The following is a 17470-nucleotide window of genomic DNA, read 5'->3' on the forward strand; positions in this document are numbered from 1 at the left end:
TTAACTGCCAGCTGATATAGCCTAATTTTGTCATTGTCTTGACGTTTACGCACTTGCCTCAAGCTCGTGACAGCTACCGACCCGCACACCTGGCTGCCTAACTCCATTATCCTACTCGGCCTAAAGCACGATTCAGTGGACTTTGTAACGGTGGAAAGGATGATTTTTCTTGTGCCTGAAGATGGCAGTAATTAGGTGCACGATATCTTCTTAGCCTTCCTCCACACGCCACAGGAGGAAAACTTGGAGCCAAGTTGCCCATGACAACTGTAGCCTACATTGGCTCAATTTACCAATCAATACATAATTCGAAGTCGAGCGAGCAATTACTAACGTTCTGCAATTACGGCACTTGGTAATTCATAATTGGTTGTGTTTGTGTGCTTGGCTGCATCTATTCACAAGTTGTGAATGTAATGTAACAAATGGTCATGACGTACAGTAAGATAAGAATATCCTGCTGCATACAGGGGGATTACACTGACAACTTGGCACAAATTAGACCAAGCTAAAACAATTTCATAAAGGTCAATTTAAGTGTTTCCTCATGGTTCTTTGGTCAGCCCTGTGTGTTGCTCATGTTGTCCTGTTAAAGGGTCCATCCCCATCTTGTACCAGACATACCAGTTGTCTCATGTAGCAGCTGTTCAATGCTCCAGTGCTTGTTCAGGACCAGTTTACAACCAGGCAAGAGCTCATTTGATTCTTGTTAACTTTAATGTGTCTATCTCAGATCTCAGATTCCCACAGGAATATGCCATGTCAAACCTATAGTTAAATCTCCATGTTTGTGGATGTGTTCAGGAACTTTGACAGGGGGATTAAATATGCTTTGATATGCCGCTATGATTGGTTTGAGTGATGGATGAGCTGTAAGTAGGGGTCGGCAGGTCAGTTTGACATCCGCTCTACTGGAGCAGAGATTGATCCATCTAAGACTTCTCACCGGAACCATAGGTCTTTATAGGTGTAGTCTACCTTCCTACAGTGAATATTACAGGCTATCCTATGTTTTTTTAAACCATCTTTATTGTCAATATATACAGTACCTTAATGTGCCTAAAACATGTTCTTATTTTAACCTTTGAGTATAAAGTGACCTTTACGATGTTCTGCACTCAGTAGATTACTGTACATTTACCTTCAGTGTTTCAGAATGAGGGTGTAATCTTCTCCTTATGGCAGTATCCTCAGAGACAACCTATTTCCATGCTGGTGACCATTTCTTTAAGAGAAAACTGTAATAATCTAGTGGAAGGCCCAGAGGAAATGTGTTTATTGGTGTTATCCGGAGCTCCAGGGAAGGAGATTTCTGCCAAGGACAGACATTTACAAGGCGTTGGAAACATTTTTCACAAACCCTGCCACCATTCCATTCAACAAGGGGGTTGATAACGTCCGCTCAAAGGAGTACAAATTGCATCATCCATGTTGAATAGTAAGGACATTTTCCTTGAGGAAACTCAGAGAGGCTGGTAGTGAACAATGGAATGAGAGGCTGAGGGAAATTAATTAGTGTATGTTCCATCACTGTATGAGACATATTTAACTATGGTATCACTCTCAGACCTAATGCAGTTGCATGCAGACCAGACCTCTGGCTGGAAATGTGAAACTGGAGTTGTTGAGTTGTTTATATGTGCAATAATACTGAGCCTTTAACATTACATGTATACTATTACATTGATCTTGCCATGTAATCTGTTTCTCTTCTAGACACACACGCACGCACACACACATACACACACGCACACGCACACACACACACACACACACACACACACACACACACACACACACACACACACTGCTTGCTGATGCTGTATGAAAACAAAGCAGGCAGCAGTAGAGGAGTAGCTGCTGAGGCCGTGTGCTGGGATTTAGCCCCAGCAGCTGTAAGTAATGAGTCCCGGAGCAGAGGGTCTTTATCCCTTTATCCCCTCTCACTAGATTCCAGGGCAGGCCGGGCGATCCCCCTGCTGTGGGCCGAAGGCTGGGGCACCATGAGGACAGAGGCTGGCACGAGGTGGTGCTGGTAGTGTTGGGCTTGCTTGTGGAGGTGGGAGATGACTGGTGTTGGCGGTGGTTGAAGGCAGATGTCCCCTGCCTGCAGGGTCTGGGGCCGGGGCTGAGGCCGGGGCTGAGGCTGGGGCTGAGGCTGGGGAAGTCCAGTCCCCAGTATGTAGTTTGGAGTTTGGTCTGAGTATCAAAGACACATGGACACAGATTGTCAGTCAACATTGTATCACCTAGAAGCACAGTACATTGTGATTCTCTACAGCACCAAACACAAACACTGCAGTTGAAATCTTTTATTTGGCTTCCCTGGTCTCAGAATAAAGCAGAGAGGAGATACGATGCTCTGTGGGATGCCTGGATGCCATTGTGAATCCATGTAAGAAAGGATGCCTCAAAGTGAGATTATATTAATACATCTCATTTTACACATCCCCCACTTCCCCCTCCCCCCGGCAGTGCTTCCCTACTGCAGTAGCAGCAGACATTATTGGTGTAGAATGATCCATACACCTCAGGACTACAGCGCAGGGTCTCCCTGGCAGCCATGTTCTGAGTCGCGACAAAACAAGAGAATGTGTTGTCGCGGGTGGAACAGGAGAGAGAGGATCAGAATGTAAATCCCTTCGTCAACCACCCCTAGAGAGAGGAATAGAGAGAGCGAGCGAGGCAGGAGTGGAAGAAGCAGAGGAGAGGCTGTGATTTATATATATTGGCCCTTGTCTCGCTTTCGCGCAAGTCGTGCAACTCCTCTGCGTTCATGCGGAAAGCCGCAAAAGGTTTGTGTCACGGGGGGGTGGGGTGGGGTGGGGAGGGGGGGGGGTTATTTCATTTGGAATGCTCACAACAAGCTGTTTTATGTTGCTCTTTGAAGAAAGCTACGTTTCAGCGATGCCACACCTGTAATGAAAGGGCTCCGTTATGAGGACAGGAGGACCACTAGAAAGCACCAGGCTTCTGTGTCTCTGTAAGTACATGCTAACTCCTCATATTATGTTTCTTATAGAAGATACAATTGGCCCAGGGAGATCAATGCTACCTCAGAGATACTTAGATCCTATCCTTGCTCATGTAAACCAGATATGCATATGCTTATTTATAGAACAGAGACCAACAAGGTCCTTCATCCGTGCAATCCAATTGGTCTCTGAAGACGGTGTAGCATGACCTCAGTTTCAGATATAGAAATGCACAGAGACAGAGGTGCTAGCCCAGCGTTCCTGCGAGGTTAGATTGGACGTGTCACATCAGCACAGGCTCATGGCCTGGCTTGACACGTACAACACTTCCTCACTGTGGGGAGGGGGACCAGAGAGCTCCCCTCCACAGCCCATGTGTCATTTTGTCACAAAAGGTTAGTAACTAATATGACTACATTGCGGGTAGCCAGTGAGTTATGAATAGGTCTTCTCTCTTTAAGAATGTATGATACACATACATCAATGTATGCTGTAGGAATTTTGTAGTGTAGGTGAGCTTTACTGGTATACTTCATCTTGTACAGTTTGTTGCCCTGAACCGCCGTGGCGACCACACATCAAATGGATGTGCACCCCCTTTTCATATTAAACTCTCCTTGTCCGTGAGCGTTTGAGCTGGAGTGTCGAATACACTTCCTATATGGTGGACCACCTCCGTACATGCCACGGGCTGACATATGTTTGCTGCTGCTGCCTCCGTGACCCCCGAAAGGTCAACCCACGCAGCCTGTCACTCCTTCTCTCTTCTCCCTGTGTGTGTGTGTGTGATTGTCAGTGAGAGTAAAAACATCAACATCTATGGGCGCGGATGGAGCAGCTCTGACGGCGAGGCCCTCTCAGGGGCGGGCGACGTACAAGCTGTCACCCTCTGGGTTCTGTCACGACCGCATACTCGCCGCCAATACAGGAGCAGGTGACAAGAGCCTCGGTGTATTGATTGACCCGACATGGAGGTCAACATACAAGCACTCTCAGAGCTGGAGCGGCAACTGTTTAGTTAGCAGTACCCACAGATGACCCTGGAGATCCCTGGAGAGGATACCTTCTGCTGGATGTGGGAAACATCACCAATTCTTCTTTTAATAGGCTCCTGCCAATTGTTTCAGTTACGTTAAAGAACCCTCCATTAGATTAGGTTATTGTTAGATTTGGCCATTTGTTGTGGTTTCTCCCTGGTGGCTTTCCAAAGGCTGGACGCGAGGAGTATTTGTCAGTGTTTATGAAAGTTCATCTCTAATTGCTAACCTTGTGAGTCACAGCCACAGCCCTAAGGAGGCGTTCAGAACATCACATGGTGCCATTTCCTAACATAGTACACTACTCCTTCTCACATTTACACACACACACACACACACACACACACACACACACATGCACGCACGCACACAAACGACAGTACATATTTGTGAATGCAATTGTGAATGCAAAAATGGTGTGCATGTAAGAGCATGCCAGTACACACAAACAGTTCAGTGGTGCCAGCCCTGTGGTGTAGCCCGAGGTCAGATCAGTGTGGTCAGCCAGACCATTAGAGTGGGAGTGTTGTTCTACTCCCGTGAATACAAGCCGCCTCCCAGCATCCCTCACTGGGAACAAAGGGACCAGAATCAGCTTTGTACCGCACCAACCTTCTCCTGCTCACGAGCATGAAAAGACCCGCTCAAAGGCAAAACCCTCCCTCAGTAGGCAAATAACACCAAACAGCAGTGAGACATGATTGAGGGATGAACACGGAAAACGGGAATAAGACGTACGATAGCGATGTTCAGAGACGTGTTCATGTACAAAATGTACAAAAACAAAATGGTGCTGGTGCTGTACTCCCAGGAAAGACATATATACTCTGTGCAGTACAACTTCATCCTCAGATTCCTGTCCGTATCCTCTTCCTATTGACACCTCTGACCATCACTGCAGTGAGTCTCCTCAGAGACTTGACCCTGTGACCTTCTCCACTTCCTGTTGACCACCGGCTCTTCCCAGAGCCAGAGGGGAAGTAGTCAACCTCCTGGCCACTCTTCTTCTTCTACGTCACATTAGATAGCAGCTTCCCCGGGGCTGCTTAGACTGGTGTAGTGGCCAGATATGTTTACTCATGGTGTTTTTAGCAACTAAAGCCCAAGTTGTGACTGTGTGTGACTGTGTGTGTCTGTGTGTGTGTGTATCCACCCTGCCTCTATAGAGCACTGCAGATCTGCTCTGATGCTTCCCCTGTGTTCTCGGTGGAGCTGGAAGGATTGAGACCCAGCTCTAGATGGGCTACTGAGCAGGACTGCGGAGGGTGTTTCCTTCTGGGAGTGCCGTCTCAGTCTGCCACGTCTGCAGTCCGGGTCCTTGGTCCAGAACCAATCACGTTGAGGGGGGAACACACCGTCATCCAACCACAGACGTTCGGAGAAAGCCCTGTTTGCTGCTCAGGAGGCCATTGCTGAATGCGTGATTGTGCTTGACAGCTGCCGGCGGCTTGTGCAAGGAGATGGAAACAATAGGTGGAGCATGTGTGTGTGTGTGTGTGTGTGTGTGTGTGTGTGGGGCAGCGGAGTGGTATATGGCATGGAGTTGGCAGATGTTTAGCACAGGTTGGTTGTCGTGATTCCAGAGATTAGACGGGGCCCCTCCCTCCCCACACCCAGGCAGTACTGTACACGCCTCAAAGAGCACCACACAGCACTCCGTACTGAGAGCTAATTCAGGCGTGGTGACAGAACAGAGATCTGATAGGCCTTATCTCCTCGCCACTCCAAAACAGCCGATTTCCAGCCTTGAAGTACTCTGAGCTACACGTTGCAAAGTAGAGCCTCTTTTTTAGCCATTGTTCACACCAAGGACACTGTTCAGGCGGTGCTCTGTGTTATGCGTTAGGGAGGGAGTGTGTGTTGGGGTGGGGTGGGGGGTCTCCACAAACCACTCTGGTTTGCGCTCATCTCGTCATTTATCAATTCTAATCAGATCCCCTGGTTTCCAGTAGATGGTGAGACGTGACAGCTGTTTATAAAGCAGTGGTCTTTTTTCCCCTGCATCTCTGAAGAGGTCTCGCTGGCCTGTTGAGATGCACAGTCATTCCGAAAGGTGGCGGATTGAGCAGCTGGCTGTCATTAACATTAAACAAACATTTGTTCTGCGATTCACTCGGGCTAGCGCTGGGGAGACAGAGGACACCCACTGGGAAATTACTCTGGAGAGAGGATGGAGGGATGGAGGGCATTGGAAGGAGGTGTGGAGGAATAGACAAAGATAAGGTTTTGGAGAAAAAAATTAAGAGAGGGAGAGAGATGGCGCAGTAAGGTAAGCGTAATGGAAAGAAACAGAAAGAATGGACTGACAGACAGACAGAGTAGGTGTTTGTGTCGTGGATATGAAAACCTAATAGTCTCTCTCAAGCTCTGCCAGTCAGTCCTGTCCAAAGTGCTGAGGGGTAAGATGGCTGACATTTACTTCAGGTCCCTGTATGACCATTCCGGCCTGGTCCAGGCCTGGTCTCACCCAGTCTGGCCTCAGGCACATTTATAAAGCCTCTATTGATCGCTGTCCCGGCCGTTTGTTCAGTCAATTAACACACTGAATGTTTACTCCAGGCTGAAGCTGGTTGCATTGCTGAAGAGACGTGCTAAGCTGCAAGTCTATTCAAGTGCATAGACCACTGTGACAGGACAGGCCAGATAACTAAGCCTAAATTCCCAGAGCATGGCATGGACTTCATGTTGAGTGTATCACCTCATTTGTTATTTAAGTTTGTGTGTGTCGTTCTTGAGGTGTTTTGTGTGTGTGCGCAATATTGCCAAGTTATTTCTGGGTGGACCAATGTTTTTATACATTTTCTGGAATTGCCCAAAGGTGAACAAGTATGTGCCCTGTTGACCTGTTCATAAGTCATCTGACCTGTCCTTTGATCTTTCCTTTTGACCTTTAATCCGGGGAGCCTGATTGGCTCACCCTTTTTGATGGCCTCATGACATATCATGTGTTTAACCTGACTCCATCTCCACTCATGAAATCACCTTGATTTCATTTGACACACCCCCTTGTTAAGCACACACACACACACACGTAGACATACACACACAACCACACATGCACACGCAGAGAGACTCCATTAGCATTAGTCATCAAACTATTCTCCACTTGATGCCCACTGTACCTTTCCTTCACCCCAATCAACTCGTCTCCATCCTTCCATCCATCCATCCATCCATCCATTCCTCCCTCTCTGGCTCCATCCATCTCTTACTCTCCTCAGCGGACACAAATGGAGGGATTAGCAGTAAGGGGGTGTGGCCTCGTCATTAGAGATTGAACAAATGCAATGTGAATGCCACCGCCCCCTCCTTTCCATCTCTCCATCGCACTCCCCCCCCCCCCCCCGTTATATCTTTCTCTGTCTGTTTCTCTCTGTCACTTTTTTTCTCCCTCCTTACCCTCTACGACTCTCTTTGCCTCTCTCTCTTTCCCTCTCAAGGGGCAAAGCACGCTGAGTAATAAGCAGAGAGTCTGCCCTTGTCAGTCCTGTAATTACATTAAAGCCTGTGTAATTCCTGGACAGAAAAGATTAAACAGGGCCCTCCCTTTTGCTCCTCTGGAGTGTGTTTGTGTAAATGATGTGTCTGTGCTGTATGTGTCACACCAGTACGTTATGTATGTGTGCCTGTGTGTATTGTGTGTGCTGTGTATGCATCACACCAGTACGATGGAAGGGTGTGTGTCTTTCGTTTGTGCTCGAGTAGACAACCTCCGAAGCGTCAGTGCTGTATGCGTGGGTGACCAGCGGTGTGCGCATGCATGCACTCAAAATATGAACCTAGTATGTGTGTGTCCGTGTGGTCTCCCTGGTGTGTGCGCATGTGCATGTGCCAGTCCTTGGGGTGTGTCATCTGGCTCCCCAGAGAGAGAGAGGGAGGTGGGGGGTGGGGGGGGGGGTGAGTGTTGGGGAGGGGGTAGGGGTTGTCCTGGTCACAGCTGGGATGTGTGACTCCCAGGCAGGTACCACAGGGACACTGGATTTTCTCTCTCTCCTCTTTCCCTCCTTCCTTCTTCTGTCGGACGTTCTTTTTCCCTTTCCCCATCTGCTCTCTCCACCACTTCCCACACAAGCCCACACATGCACACATGCACACAGACACACACACACCTACACGCTTACACATCCCTGCGGACAAATGAGAGCTTATATGCACAAGCACCTGTCGGAAACCTGTTTTTTACAGCTATTGTATCACAAACAGATTTAAGTGATAGATTTGCTGCACACTCTCACGCTTGCCGAACACATTGAGCTTAATGGACCATTCCAACAGCTCTTCCATGCCTTTGGTCTTCCACTCCATGCCATCTGAATGTTCCTTTTCAAACGACGTGGACAGATAGTGTCTGTTCCTTGATACAGCAATCTGCATTGTTGTTCACTGGCTTTTCCATTCGACTCCAGTCAAATCAACTTAACATTGTGACAACATTGACCATCTGAGTCATCATGGCCAAGTTTGACGTCCACGACAATGTTGAAACCATGGCCAATAGCCACAGCGGTAAACCAACGGCAGTTGTCAGGACGTTGTAATAATGTTAAAAGGAGCTGTGCCGTGCTGTGTGCTGTTTGAGCAGCTGGCCCGGTCGCATGCTAGCCTCCGGTCGTGGCGTCTGTCCATCCACTCTACTGCCCAGCTGTCCTCTGCAGACATTCGGACCGCGGCTGTGGCCTGACTGGTGGCCAGAGTGGCGAGCTGTCTGGCACACGGGCACACTCTGTGGAGGCCCGCGCCAGGGCAGGAAGCAGGGCCGTGAGCCATCGCGTGATGAGAGAGATAACACTGATGGATGTACGTGTACACCTGTACATGCACCCACACACATACACCCAACACAAACACGCACACACTGAGAGCCCAGTACTACACTGATGTAGCAGTGTCCTGTATTGTACTCGAGGCATTCACGCCACATGCAATCAGAGGCAGGAGAGATTATTGCTATGGGATGATAGCAATCATTGTCAAGCTCTTAAAACCTGTTAATCTTCCCCTGTGTGTGTGTGTCTGTGTGTGTCTGTGTGCGTGTATGAGTGAATGTGTGTACACATGGGAATGGACAGACAATGAAACTGCCTTTCTTTTGGCTTGTTATCGTGACAGTCATGTGCCAGGTGGAAAATATCCATCCCTGCTGTGCGTTGGACAGCCACTTCTGCCATCCAGCAATCTTTGTGTGTGTGTGTGTGTGTCGATACACTTCAGGGACCAGAGGAAAAAAAACTGCAATCATGAACACACACACATACAGTACAGACACACACACACTTGCCAGGGTGCATACACCCTCGTATTACACACACATTTAAATGTAATTCTCCCAGTGGTTGTCTTTTCTTGCGTGCCTCCATGAGTAAAACCCATTTCACCTCAGTCAGGTTTCCGTGTCTGTCTGTGTTTTCTTATTAAGAAAACACAGACAGACAGACCGACTCTGGCTCTTACTTTGTGTGTTTTCACTACTGGGTTACATACTATACTATAATACTTGGCAAATTGAGTTTGTATACTGGCGTATTAGAATAAAATAGGATAGAATACATTTGTTGTCATTGTACACTGAACAACAAAATTGGATTAGAGGTTGACCATGTCAATACAGGGACTTGGGTTCAATACTGAGTTGGGTTTAACTTGATCAATACTGGGTTTGGGTTCATGTGAGGTAGGGTCAAAGGCCAGAGATTGAGTTCTCGAGCAGAGAGGCACCCAGAACAGTACACAGCCTTTTTCAGTCCCCGGCTGGTGCTTTTGGATTGGGAGTAATTGATCAATTAGCGTATTAAGGATGTCTTGTTGTTTTGGGTCTGGGAAAGAGAATATGCTCCATGTTATGGGATGTACATCAGGCATCCTTCAGGTATGTCAGATGCTTGCAATGCACATATGGCTGTGTGCATGAGGGGTCCTTGATTTAGGCGTGTGAGAGACTGAGTGCATCTGAGCTGTTCAGCTGTGGTTGGGGGCTCAGATGATACCCTCTGGGACGGCTTGTGAGTTAGAGGTGTCACACCTCCCTCGCAGTGACTAGGCGCCCCAGGTGTAACACTCACGTCTGTCACCTCGCTCCTGACTGAAGCTTGAGAGCGACTTTCAAATGAAGGAGTAAAAAGATGCAACCTGGCACCCGGCAAAGAGCATCAGGGTCTACTTAATGATTCTGCGTCTTCGCTAATCCTTTTTTCAGACAATCTGGCAAACACCATCACGATGATGAGATGCCCTTCCTTCTGTGCACAGACCTCGTCCTCCTCCAAACCCTCTGTGTCCTTCTCCAGAAAGCTCCCAGGCTCCAGTGTTCACGTAGCCCAACTGCATGTATTGATTTTGTGGCTAAAGACTGGTGGATGGCAGAATGCCCACTGTTCTGCTATTTCTTTTTTTCTTGTTTTGGGATTCAGCCAAGGACACAGAATACCACCCGGCTTGCGTAAAAAAAAATACAGTAAGAAATGGAATTGGGTGGACAGCATGTCAACGAATAGCTGTCCATCTGCCCAGTTGGTTTATTTGACCATTGGCGCGATCTTGGATGACCCCTCTTTTCCATCCTGAGGTTTTCCTACTGTCTTTTATGTCGTTCCTCTAAGAGGTCTCATCCCAATGTTCTACTGATTTTTTACACTGTGTGTTGTTGCCAGACCAACCGTGCTTGGCTACTATGGGATGTTTCATGGTCACAGTGGGATGCTTCGTGTTTTTTGGTTTTTCATGGCCACCGCCAAACTACCACTTACATTGCCAAGTGTCTTTTTTGTAAAAACTTTCATTTTGTTTGAAACTCAGGTCTATAAGGAAGCCTGGGGAAAGGCTCGATACCCATTCATAGACAAACAACTCAAGATGGATCGAGCTGAATAAACTGCTCTGGTTACATCATGACTGTATATGAATGCATGATGAGGTACAGTTTGGGCTGGAGTGATTTAAAATGGCCGCCTCAGTTTTGGAGGGAATCCCACATTAAGTTGCAAACAGTCTCCCAAGATGTGTCACTCTTCCTGCTTTCCTGCACTGTGCTGGTTATTGGGCTCCAGTAGCTTTTTATTGCCCCAATTGGATTTGATTGATATCTGGTATGAAAGGACCGGCTGCAGAGTGCCAGTGAAGATAGGAGAGAAGAAGAGGGTGAATGGGAAGGGCGCTATCACCCTAATTCAATAGAAGGGTGTCAGTTAGCGAAATGAGATTTCATTACAAGGGATGTGTACCACATCATTTTGGGAACCATCTGGAGCGATGGAAGAGATTGCTGTTCAGGCTTAATTTTGGGACTCCATCATATTGCCGTCAGTGATGCTACAGGGATGTGATAAGGATGTGATTGAGCACGGTTCTGATCTTTTGTTGGCCAATCATGACAACATTTGAAGGCCTGGCCTGAACATAAACCCACCAATCCTGAACGAAGGAAGTCTCAGAGAATATCCTAATGAGGCACTTATGAGTTTACATAGAAGAGATGGAGCTAGTTAGTATAGAAGAGATAGAGCTAGTTTAAATAGAAGATATGTGGATAGTTGTCATTGTGACAGAGGTAGAGGAAGAACAACAGTTTTGTTTTGGTTGCTCACCAGTTTCTTGTGGTGTGGGGAAAAAAGGCTTCTAAAACGAGACAGAAATGTACTACATGCAAAAGTTTAGAATCACTGCCAACCACTTCTGTTCCTTTCTCTAGCTGAAATCAACTTTTGTCCCCACCGAGGCAGAGTCTGCCGTGCTAATTGCAAACCTTATTTGCATTTTGGTAGTGCATTAGAAATGAGCATAGTCATTAAGATCATAAAAGGTATCCCTTGAAAAAAGAAGAAAAAGACAGAAACCCCTGCCATCGAGACAGACCACCATGCTCGTTTTGCATCAATGTTTCATGTCTGGGTAAATGGAAGTCTTCAGGATCTCATCGTCTGAACGATTGGAAGGTCATTTGACTCCGTGAAGGCACTCTGTGAATTCTAATGCATTTAAATCCCAAGGAAAAGGGGCCACCAATTAGAGCTGATGATATTCACAACACTGTTCACTTATTCATGAGCCTGGTAAAGATGCAGATTGTTTGCAGTGACATCCATTACGGAAGCTGGTGGTTACACTGAGGTAAACACAAATAAACGTGCACGCACACGCGCACACACGGTGCATATACTTACGGTAGCGCAATGGCATACGCACGCACACTTTGATCTGCTCATGCTCACACACATGCACCGAGACACACAGAAGACACACACACACACACACAATCCTCCCTCAAGACAGCCTCTGAACTCAAAAAAAGAAGGAGGCCCACACAATTCCTGGGATGTGAGCATGAATATTTAAGAGAGTGGTCTGATGAACAATTCGAAAGATGACCTGCTGCTTTACATATTCTTATTGAATAAATGAACGTGTCTCCTATTTACCAGATCATTGCTTTTAAGATGTATGAATCAGAATTATACATGGTCCCTAGCGTTTGTTTGCAGTCGGCGTCTACATAAATATTATCTGTGTGCTCCTGCTCAGGGGCCGATGTGCTCAGTTGACTCTTACACGCAGGGGAGTGCTATTGATTTACACCCTCACCGCCTTCATGCCAGGCAGTTTGAACCGTGTGAAACATTTGCATTCTCTCTCTCTCTCTCTCTCTCTCTCTCTCTCTCTCTCTCTCTCTCTCTCTCTCTCTCTCTCTCTCTCTATCTCTCTCTCTCTCTCTCTCTCTCTCTCTCTGTGTCTGTCTCTCTGTGTCTCTCTGCAGGCTCTCTTTTCTAATTCTCTCTCTTCCACAACCCCTGACATTCCCTTTAAGTCTCCTTAATTCTCTCTCTTGGCACCTGTTCTCTCACTTCCTCACACGCTCACACGCAGTGCTTACCCTCAAACCATCGAAGGCCTCTCATTGTTTCAGAACTGTCCTACATTTATCCATTTCATCTGGGCCCTGCCAGTCATATGGTTAATGCTGGGGGTGGAGGGTGAGGAGTGGAGGGTGGAGTGTGGGTGCTCCCGGTCCGTCTGTTCCTGGTGGCGTCGTCGCCAGTGACGGGCCTGTCACTGAAGGGGGGTCAGCCCCTATTCTTCCCTCTTTGATAGAGGGCAGATGTAAATGTCAGCCACGTCTGAACAGGAAAGGTCTGCCAGCCTCTGAAGCTTCACTAAATAACCTGCGACAGCCGAGTGGAGGCTGTGTGAGCGAGGACAGGGGGAGGCTGTGTGAGCGAGGACAGGGGGAGGCTGTGTGACCCGAGGACAGGGGGAGGCTGTGTGAGCGAGGACAGGAGGAGGCTGTGTGAGCGAGGACAGGGGGAGGCTGTGTGACCCGAGGACAGGGGGAGGCTGTGTGACCCGAGGACAGGGGGAGGCTGTGTGACCCGAGGACAGGGGGAGGCTGTGTGAGCGAGGACAGGGGGAGGCTGTGTGAGCGAGGACAGGAAGAGGCTCCTGCTGGGAGATTCTCATCTCCATACGGGAAGAACGACAGAAGACCCCCATTCTATTAATATACGCACGTCATAAATCCTCAAAAGGACATGTTACAGCATTCTGCTCAAGAGCCCTAACCCTTGAAAATATGACTTCTGTGACAGTGTATAATACCACATAGATGCCTTTTAAAGCAGCTAGGAACTATAAGTTCTGTTGACACGCACTCCCTGGAACATAATTCACACTCACAGCCCTGGCCCAGAATTCTTACCTGGAAATCCTTCTGGAACGGCTTCAGCGCACAATTTAGATATCTCTCACGTAAACGTACAGATCATAAGTGCGTATTCAACAATAAACTGAGATTGCTTGTTTTAAATTGCTGGTTTTGCGCAGGATGGACACACTTGTTCCTTTGTATCAAGGTCATAATGTGCTTTCATTGATCCCAGAGAAGCTACAATTACATCAAAGTATGGCCTGCAGTTCAAACAACCCCACCACACAAAGTCTTATACTCTGAATTATTAAACATATATTATCTCTCTTTTATTTCTCTTTTTTGTAGGTATGCACACCTTTCTTCCTTCCTTTCAGTGAATCCACACATAACCTCCCGTATCTCATAAAACCATAGAGGCATGTTGAATGTTAATATAGGCTTTTTCAAGTACATGCCTCGGTCATCTATCTGAGAAAAAAAAAAGAAAAAGATTTCAAACGTTTCATTTATAGCTCGTAAAAAGAAAAGTGAAAAGGATTCAGAAGAGGACCCTCTCCCTGGATCCCCAGGTCTCCCCCTGGCCGCTGGCCCGGTGTGGGGGGCGATGCAGGGTTGAAGCACAGCTCCTGGAGGCTACATGCAGAGACTGGGGAGAACGTGCGTACCTATGGGTAATTAATGGAGCCACGAGTGTGAGTGAAACATGATGCACAAACGCGTCGGGCACCAGAGCCACGGCTGTCAGCCAGGCCAACCACCTGCAGTCCTCGCTCGGGGGGGGATGTTTTGTGTTATGTTGGGGAAGGGGGCAAGCTGTGTGTGTGTGTGGGGGGGGGGGGAGGCTGTGTGTGTGTGTGGGGGGGGGGGGGGAGGCTGTGTGTGTGTGGGGGGGGGGGAGGCTGTGTGTGTGTGGGGGGGGGGGGAGGCTGTGTGTGTGTGTGTGGGGGGGGGGGGGGGGCAGACTGTGTGTGTGTGTGGGGGGGGCAGACTGTGTGTGTGTGTGTGGGGGGGGGCAGGCTGTGTGTGTGTGTGTGTGGGGGGGAGGCTGTGTGTGTGTGTGGGGGGGGGGGGGGGGCAGACTGTGTGTGTGTGTGGGGGGGGCAGACTGTGTGTGTGTGTGGGGGGGGCAGGCTGTGTGTGTGTGTGTGGGGGGGGACTTGACAAGGGTAGGGGGTGCTGTCTTTTCCTTGGGCTCTTATCAAGGAAAGAATGAAATTCAGGGAGATGGAGCTGCCACAAGCAATCAGAGTTGGATCACCGTTTGTGTTTATCTGTGTGTTTATCTGTGAGTGGGTCGGAAGGGAGAGTCCGCAAACATCAATGTGTCTCTGTTGCTCTGTGTGTGTTTCTGTAGGAAACTTTCATTCGTATCAGATGAGGTTTCTTTAGGTGTCTGGTGTGAGACAGCACTATGAAAAGAAAAATTATCTGACCATGGAAAATAACCTGGGAACACACACTTCTTCCCCCCCCCCCCCCATCCTCCCTTCATCCTGGTGATGAACAGACTGTGTACAGGGGGGACAGTAACCATGGGGAAATCTCCCGTAACGCATCATCATTACGAGACCAAGGACAGCCTCGTTTAGCCAGGAGCCTCCACTTGTCATGTCTCCTGATTATTGTGTAACAGATTGATTAAGCTCAGAATGGAAGGGGCCCCTTTTAATCACGGTGGCAGGCCACAACTCTCCAGGGCATCTCCTCTACACCCCCCCCCCCCTCTCTCTCTCTCTCTCTCTCACCATAAACATGGTCCCTCTCTCATCATCACACACACCCAAATCAATAAGCTGCTTCAGGAAGTGATGGATTTTGGTTGTCGTGTTTTTGGTTCTGGTTATCTCATTGTTTTACCACTGGCCTGTCAGACATGGGTCATTTCGGCCCGCATAAAACAAATGTTACTTGTTAAATGTTCATTCACTGGCGGAACATTTGTGTTTTATTTTTTCATAGTTTAATAGAAATAAAAAGCAAAGGTTAGTTGTTGAGATTTATCCACCGTGGGATATTATTCCCAGGGATTGTAGAGATTAAACACTCACCCAGTTTGCTCAGCAAAGACAACAATTAGAAAGACAGAAAATGTTTCTTGTTTGTCACACCTTAGAAATCCTTACTGTTGCTGTTACATTTACATTTATTCATTTAACAGACGCTTTATCCAAAGCGACTTACAAAAAAAGAGCTTTACAGAAAGTGCATAGGTCAATGATAAAAACAACGAGATAACCCCAAAAACATTGCGGGTTGCAATGGCGGGTAGCTGTTGTTGATGTTATTGTTGTGAGTGAGATATTAGCAAGCGCTTGAGAATGAAAAAAAAGGAAATTGGAGATCCTTGTATTTAATCTGCTCTAACTTTCTCTAAACGCAATGATAAAGCAGGGTTGGGATGAGCCTTAGAGTCTCGCTGTCTAATCTGCTGATTTGGCTCTTGGAGAGATTAGAGGGGACGGTGTAGAAAGAGAACATGAGAGGGAGCAGAGAAAGAGAGGAAAGCAAGGGAGAGTGAATGAAGGATTGGAGGGAAGTAGAGAGAGGAAGATTGATGTAAGTGGATGGATAGAACGGGATGAGATGGAGGGAGGGTAAGAGCGAGGGAATGGGAGAGAGGGAGGGAGGGAGAGAATGGGAGAGAGGGAGGGTAAGAGCGAGGGAATGGAGAGAGGGAGGGAGGGAGGGAATGGGAGAGAGGGAGGGTAAGAGCGAGGGAATGGAGAGAGGGAGGGAGGGAGGGAATGGGAGAGAGGGAGGGTAAGAGCGAGGGAATGGGAGAGAGGGAGGGAGGGAGGGAATGGGAGAGAGGGAGGGTAAGAGCGAGGGAATGGGAGAGAGGGAGGGAGGGAGGGAATGGGAGAGAGGGAGGGTAAGAGCGAGGGAATGGGAGAGAGGGAGGGAGGGAGGGAATGGGAGAGAGGGAGGGTAAGAGCGAGGGAATGGGAGGGAGGGTAAGAGCGAGGGAATGGGAGAGAGGGAGGGTAAGAGCGAGGGAATGGGAGGGAGGGAGGGAGGGTAAGAGCGAGGGAATGGGAGGGAGGGAGGGTAAGAGCGAGGGAATGGGAGGGAGGGAGGGTAAGAGCGAGGGAATGGGAGAGAGGGAGGGTAAGAGCGAGGGAATGGGAGAGAGGGAGGGAGGGTAAGAGCGAGGGAATGGGAGAGAGGGAGGGTAAGAGCGAGGGAATGGGAGGGAGGGAGAGAGGGTAAGAGCGAGGTAACGGGCGGGAGGGAGGGTAAGAGCGAGGGAATGGGAGGGAGGGAGGGAGGGAGTGGCAGTATGGTAGGCCTCGGTGATAAAACTATCACAATGTTCCATAACATCAATAGCAATAAGAGAATAGTTCGATAGAATGTTAGACAGTTGAACTAAATTGCATTTACTGTAAAGCTGTCAGGAAAACACATAAAAAATATGTCAAGTTTATTTTGTATGAACAAAACCCAAGCGTGTTCCCTCCCTGATTTTAACCAGTCTGTCCTGTCCCTTGATGATGGAGCACGCTATGAGTGACATGCCAACACATAATTTAACTGGAATGTTGTTCAGTTGCACCTGTTAATATAACAGGTGTATAACAGAAACAGCGTGGAGTGAGAGAATGTGTGCAGACATTGATGTCAATTTTGACTTTACTGGTATTAGTAATTGTAATGTTTACTTTTCTTTCTTTCTTTTTCTTTGTATTTATTTGTTGGGTATGTGCCAGAAAAGGAACAAATCATTTGTAAATCCTCAGTGATCTGCAGGAGTGTTCTATTGGGGTCAAGAGCGGGAATGCAACCAACATATGTTATCACCTTAGCCAGTTATACCCTTT

General features: G+C 48.0%; 1 protein-coding gene across 1 annotated transcript in view; it reads left to right on the forward strand.

The window, feature by feature from the left end:
* The window catches only part of gabbr2 (gamma-aminobutyric acid (GABA) B receptor, 2), a 117911-nt gene that overhangs the window by 626 nt on the left and 99815 nt on the right, over positions 1-17470 (forward strand). The window lies entirely within an intron of this gene.

The sequence above is a fragment of the Hypomesus nipponensis genome, chromosome 4, assembly GCF_054491055.1.
Source record: "Hypomesus nipponensis isolate SF chromosome 4, ASM5449105v1, whole genome shotgun sequence".
Classification (NCBI taxonomy): Eukaryota; Metazoa; Chordata; class Actinopteri; order Osmeriformes; family Osmeridae; genus Hypomesus; species Hypomesus nipponensis.